General features: G+C 42.5%; 1 long non-coding RNA gene across 1 annotated transcript; it reads right to left on the bottom strand.

The window, feature by feature from the left end:
• Nucleotides 1–5,873: 5,873 nt before the first annotated feature.
• Nucleotides 5,874–6,654, bottom strand: LOC120817055 (uncharacterized). The gene is made up of 2 exons (XR_005711938.2): nt 6,265–6,654; nt 5,874–6,184 (listed from the first exon to the last, which is right to left on the bottom strand). It is a non-coding gene; the product is annotated as an uncharacterized LOC120817055 (long non-coding RNA).
• Between the last annotated feature and the right edge of the window lie 236 nt (nt 6,655–6,890).

Here is a 6,890-nt window from a genome sequence, read left to right as displayed (position 1 = left end):
TCAGGCTGGCAGAACAGGAGAAGAATAAATTCAAATAAAGTGAGGGGGGGACTGGGGTGTCCTAGTCTTAAAGGCAGTAAAAGATTGGATGAGAAAATTAAAGGCTGTGTAGGGAGTGTATTTAATGGGATAAGGGAGAAAGACAAATTAAAACGCAAGTGTAGGGAACACCGGATTAAGAATAAGTGCCAAGAAAAGGTTAAGATTTGTCAATAGGCTCACCCCATGTATATGAAAAATGCTTGTTAAAAGAGTGGATCGCAAAGGAAACTCATCTGAAAAGAAAGGGGGGAGGAAAGAGCGATCGACATATTTAAAATAAAAAGGGGTCCCTAGAGACTGGAAGAAGTTACCAGAGGAGGGGAAAGAAAATTTAAAAATGAAGAAGATATTTTAAAAAAGACTGGGTCAATACTTTTCATTGAGACCATGAGAGTTTATGGTACCAAGTCTGTGGAGCCATCTCCTCTGCTGCTTGCCATTGGGCCGTGCTCCACTGTCTGTTTCCACCCAGGCCTACGCCATGTGCAACCCGCACGTCGCGTTTGTCTGTGCCACAAATTGTCGGAAACGAACCATGACGTAGGTGGAGAGCTGGCGGAGTTGCGAATGGCCCGAATTAGCATATGAATGCAGCGAAACCGCGGGTGGCCGAGCGGGCTTGAATATCCTTACTCCTTATTGGATGAAACCACAACTTACGAACAAATAAAATCACTCGTGATTGGCAGCAAAACCACACCTGGGCAGACCAGGCTTGAGTTTCCTTGTTCATGATTGGACTGGTGATTGGTTGGCAGATCTGTCGCTATTGGTCACCCGCCTCATTTTATTTATATATATTTACATATTCATATTATGCTGTATATTCATTTCATTGTTCTCCTATGTAGGCTACTACACTATTATTAGGATACCATCCAGGACATCAATGAATTTATAGAGGAAATGAACATTTGCCACATGTTTATGCAAAGAAAGAGCTTTATTAACAACACACAAACAACAACTACATACAAAGTGAGGATCTGCCCACACTTGGGTAACGGCGGTTTAAAAACTACAGCTCAGTAAACTGTCCGTTTGCCTCCTCGGGGTTGTAGACCGTCACTGGCGCCGTGTTTTCCGAGGCAGGTCTGTTGTGCAGGCGGCTAGTGTGTGTGGCGACCGTACAATCCACCCCGAGACCCCGCCAACAGCGCCGTCCTCTCCGTCCGACGTGAGCTCTACGGTGGCGGATTTCCAGCGTTCCACCTCGTCATCAGCCAGCGCACTTTGTCTCGATTCCAGCAGCTGTAAAAACAACAATGAATCAGTACTGTGCGATGCGTACGGATACAACACATCGATCAATGCACCTGAAACAAGTCAGCAAATAAACTCTGACCCTCTTTCTTCTCACTCGACTCCGCGCTGAATCCTTCACAGCTTCCGCCCGCAATGACCGCCTGAACCTGAAGCTCCTGCGTACGTCTCAAAATACGTCTCACAGGCGGCTGGAAAACAATTAAATGAGTGTGGTATGAATACAAAAAAAATCAAACGCAAGTCACGGTAACATTTAACAAGGAAGGAGAAACAGTGTCACTTACACACAATGACGTCGTCTAAATCTGGACTTTTCCCGGAGCAAATAGGTCAGGTCACCGCCTCATAATGAGGTGAGATTAGTCTGTGAAAACAAAATGTACAGTTATGATCGGTATCTATACGTATATATTCCCGTATAGCGCAGAATGAAATCATATTCTGTAAATCTAACCCTTGCTCCGGTTCGTAGCGCCTGTAATTCGTCTCGGAGTTGTGAAGACGGCGCACCGCTTCCTGTAAACGACACGGCAAAGAAAACACAGTTTAATAAAGCTTTTTCTGCTCACTTGTAAGGCTACTAGGCCACTCTTAGCTTTAGTTTTAGGCTACGCTACTTTTAGCTTATCCTGCAGTCATCGAACGTATTCTTACCGCTATCTTGGAATTGTGCGCCCGTCTCCTCTTCTTTGAGTCAGTTCCTCCAGAGCCGCCAACCTCTCCTCTATGGACAGAAACCCGCAGAGTCCCGAACGCTCCAGTGGAGCGAACCGCTCGTTGATATCGGCAGTTTGTTGTTGGAGTTGACGAGACGATCCACTGAGATCATTCAGCAGTTTCTTCTTGTCTGTCTGCGGACCGGCCGAAAATTGCTGACCGCGGAGAGGAGTTGAAGCCGAGTTGAACGCGAGACGTCGTCCAGCCATTATTCACGAACCAGCAAAAACCAAACAAAGGAACTGGAGATGCAGTTCTTCTGAATATAGTAACACACACTGTTTGTATGCTCGTCTTGCAAGTACTGCTGTATCAGTCATGCCTATGACCTCACACGTGATTGGACGAGGAGTCTAAGGGTCCTCCAATCACATATGAGGTTATTGTTATACGGAAGGACCAGTATTTTAGGAAGACAAATGGTTGGGACTTTGAAACAGCTGATATGCTTTATGTAAAGCAGTGAACGACTTTCCCTAGAAATCTGTACAGTGGTGCCTCTTTCTCCATTCCACCAGACAATCTTGGATGAGTCTGACATACATGCAATGTTGACAATGTATCATCAGATGTACCCTTGTGTCACTGAGGTTGAATGTTTTGCCATGACATGTAAACGGGTAACATATATGAATGTAACTTACTCAATCGATAGATGCAAAGCATAAAGGTCAGCATATGTTCATGCTAAGTGGTGTGGAAACACTAACATTTTTGAAGAACCCGTCCTTGACCCTCTAGCAGAACTACGACCAGCCATTATAAAGCAGTTTATAGTTGTTAATGTTGTGTCAAAGGGTACGGCATTTAAACATGTTCTTGCACAAGTTTCCTGGCTTCATCCCCACCCGGACAGACATTTGGAATGGAAAGCCAATAGAAGTTTGGGGCTTGCAGGGAACAGACACGTCGTACCCAGCATCATTTCTGCCAGTTGAGCGCATTGCTAGAAGATGTGTGGTTAATACATCCTCTGTGCATTTAAGTAAGACCAAAGAAAAGGTCACTGTAGCCCTGCCACTATGCACTGTAGTTGAGCTCTAGGAGACACTGATCTCTGCAGACCATCATTCTGATTCAAATGTTGTTTGCATGGAATGCTCATTTTACCTTGATTAAAACTCATTTTTTAAAGAAGTTATTTTGTGTATCTTTTTTAAATAACATTTGCCATTGCTAATGGCGTACACAGTAATCTAGCATATTTTGAATTAAATAAATCAATTCAAGCTAAAATGTAAGAGTCTATAATTAGGCTACTGAGCCTGATCTATTTGTACCAGAGATTTTCTTACCTTTTAAAAAAATGTCACCTGGGCTAAAACTCCCTCTGCAACCCTGATTTGCGTTTGTATAGCTCACAGCATTTTCATTTACATGTCAAAGCCTCCCCTAGAATTAGGAGGAGGGGGGTCATGGGGGGACAACTGCCAAGGGAGGCCTACATTCAATTTTCTGAATACATTGTCTCCTGTTGAGACTTTGATAGTCCACTGGTTAGAAACCATTTGGCTGTACTGCCCTTTAACCTTTTTAGAGGCAAGCTCATTTGTAACTGGTCCAACAAAATGTGGCTTTTTCAAAGAGACCGATGTTCTGTCAATGATTTGATTCGGTTGATTTTGCTCAGACAATCGACGTAGCATTTGAGCGAGGGGGCGTTGGGGTTTTCTGACAAGTTTCTTGAGTTTCTGCAAGTAGTTCTGATATGGGAAAGCTGATATTTTGTCGAGACAACCATGCTGTCTCACATCTTGGGCTAAGTGTACTAGTGAATGCACATTGTACACAATTGCCTCCTTGCCATATATTTCGCCAAAATGAGTCACAAACATATGGAGCAATCTTTCGGCATATTGCCAGTGCATCGAGGACAAGGTTGAGCTGACTAACATGGCAATGCTGGAAAACAGCAGCATAAAATTCTTGTAAATATTTGTGTCCAAATAGGAAGGCAGAATGACAGGTCCTATGTACAAAAAAAACATCCTTAATTCTGTTGCGTTCCACCTATCAATGTCCCTCAATGTTCGCGGTTTTCTTGCAAATTCCAACGGAATATAGTTGCGCAAGCCTGTTAAATTGTCAGACATCCGGTCAACAATCAAAGCAGGTAAACGGAATCTGAGAGCCCCTCTAAGTCAAATGTTCAGGAGCTTCCTAACAACACCTAAGCAAACCGAATGCATATAATCACCTGGAAACTGAGATACCATCTTTACGTTCAACCGCATGGAAGGGTTAGGGCCCTGGTGATGTTCTTCGTTATGTTTTTGGGAAAATTATTCATCTGTCCTAAGTGGGCAAGAGACTAAGGGAAAGGTCATTCTGCCAGACACATACTCTCCTCTCTGGGCGCATTTATCACATCCAAAATATCTATTATGACTCTTAGGGCCGGTTTCGGAGACAAGGCTCAAGCCTAGTCCCAGACTAAAATGCTGTTTGAGCTGGCTTAACTGAAATTCACTTGCACAGACGTAGCTTAAAATACTCGTGGATTAAGCCTGTTCTGGATTAAACAAAGCCGATTGCAAAATTGAGCATTAGAGCTACTCCAGGACTAAATTGGACTGAATTGAAGCTTAAACTAATCTGCCAAGGAGGCAGGTTTAACTCCCGCTTAGTAGGCTAGGCTACTGTTTGTGAAACTGAGCTTGGATTGTTTGGGAGCATGGACTATTTGGAATATCTAAATGAGGACCAACATGCACGACAAAGGCCAGCCAGACGAATACTGCTGGATAGGAGTGATCCATTGAATCAGTTTGATGAAATAACTTTGAGACCGCTTTCGTATGCACAAGGAAAATGCATTGGAGATAATTACTTTGCTTGAGCCTAGACTTTCCTCTCTGTCTCAAAGAGGAAGGCCTGTGTCCAATCAACTGCAAGTTCTGATCACTTTGAGGTTCTTGGCATGTGGAATCTTTCATCGTGAAACTGGTGATTTGTGTGGTGTCAGTGAACCAACTGTATGTAGAATAGTTCACAAAGTCTGCAGTGCCATTTGTGAACTGAGGAGTCTTTACATCAAGTTCCCTGATGCTGCTGGGCAAGCCAACTATAAAGTGCAATTCTATGAATATGGGCACTTTCCAGGAGTGATTGGCTGTATAGACGGATGTCATGTTCCCATCAAGTGTCCATCAACTCCTGATGCAGAGGAATACAGGAATCGTAAGAACTGTTTTTCAATCAATGTTCAGGGTGTATGCACTCCTAATTTGGAGTTTTCAAACATTGTTGCCCGTTGGAAAGGTGCAACCCATGATTCAAGGATTTTTCTCAACTCTTCATTGTGTGCACAATTTGAGAGTGGACAACATAGTGGACTACTACTTGGTGATAGTGGATATGGTCAGAGTAACTATTTATTCACACCACATCTAAATCCCACAACAGCTGAGCAGCAAAGGTACAACAGAGCTCATATCCGTACTAGAGGGATGATCGAGCGTATGTTTGGAGTATGGAAAACTCGATTCCAGTGCTTACGAAATACGATTCGTTTCAAGCCAAGAAGATGCTGCAAAGTGATCATTGCTACAGCTGTGCTGCACAACTACCTGAAGCAGCATGGCTGTCCTGACCTGCCAATGGAAGATCAGGATGATGCAGATGTGCCCATGGTGGCAGAGGCAGCCAATGACCAGCGAGGACTTGCACACAGAGCTGCTTTCACAGTGCAGCACTTCAGCATTTAAATATGGAATGTATCCATTATGGTATGGTGGTGCTTGCATACTGTTTCTGTACAAAATTACAATAATGTAGCAAAATTAAACTAGTGAACCAAGTCGGGTAAAATGTAGTTTGTGATGATTAATACTCACTCACACGCCAAATGACAATACATTTATTTTTATTTTTCACAATTCCTCATATTCACCATGGCTACTAGTATGCAGAATTCTTTTTTGGAGCATAGCCCTCTCTCCCAATTTCATATCCAGTTCAACCTCTAGAATTCTCATTTTCATTTCATGTTCTTCTTTTAAATATTCAATTTTACGCTCATGAAATTCTCTGGCTAACTTTTCATGCATAGTTATCTTTTTTGGTCTCTGTTGGATGGTAGCAGCTTCATCTCCCAGGGGTGCCATAGCAGATGTGGAGGGTTCAGGCTCGTTGTGAACTGGCTCTTGATTGGTTTCCTCTGGAAAAAAAGACCACTGTTCCAAACTCAAATCAACTAATATGGTCCTGTAACCAATTTACTTCCTAAGGTATATTTACCATTTGTGCTCAGTTCTCCATGTTCACTGTCCAAATGGTCATTGTCTGGTATACCATCCAGAGGTTGCTGGTGCTCTATTATACCAGACAGCAAGTCACCCAATTCATCACATGTGTCCTTTATTGGTGGTCCACCACCTGTAATAAATCGCTCTCTTCTGCTTGCTGCATTCTCTTTTTTTAATCCCAGTTTAATGTTCTTCCATAGAACCTATGAAGGCAGATATCATTCATTAGTTTTCTTTTTTGATGTCACAAAAATAGTAATATGGGAAATCTGAAATACTGGTACTGATAAGGCATAATAAAAATAAGTTTGTCTCCTGATAATTTAGGTCATGGTGGAGAAATGATTGTATATTTCTTTCCCCCTCACATATAGGTATGGATTTTCCTTTGTGCAACATATCTTACTCTACCACCATGTTTAACATGCATATGCCCCTTTAAAATAGGTTACTATCCTTTTAAACAGGATATTCATTCAATGTGAATGCTACAAGCAGCAGGAGTATTGTATTTGGGTAGGCCATAAATAAGCAGGGTATAGGCAACAGGAAACAAACACATATTTTTGTGCCTAATAATGAAGATTAACTCACCTGCAGTTGTTGTACTGTTCTTGT

Source organism: Gasterosteus aculeatus, chromosome 18 (genome assembly GCF_964276395.1).
Source record: "Gasterosteus aculeatus chromosome 18, fGasAcu3.hap1.1, whole genome shotgun sequence".
Taxonomy (NCBI): domain Eukaryota; kingdom Metazoa; phylum Chordata; class Actinopteri; order Perciformes; family Gasterosteidae; genus Gasterosteus; species Gasterosteus aculeatus.
Note: the sequence above shows the minus strand (reverse complement) of the source record. Positions and strands in the feature narration are given on the sequence as shown.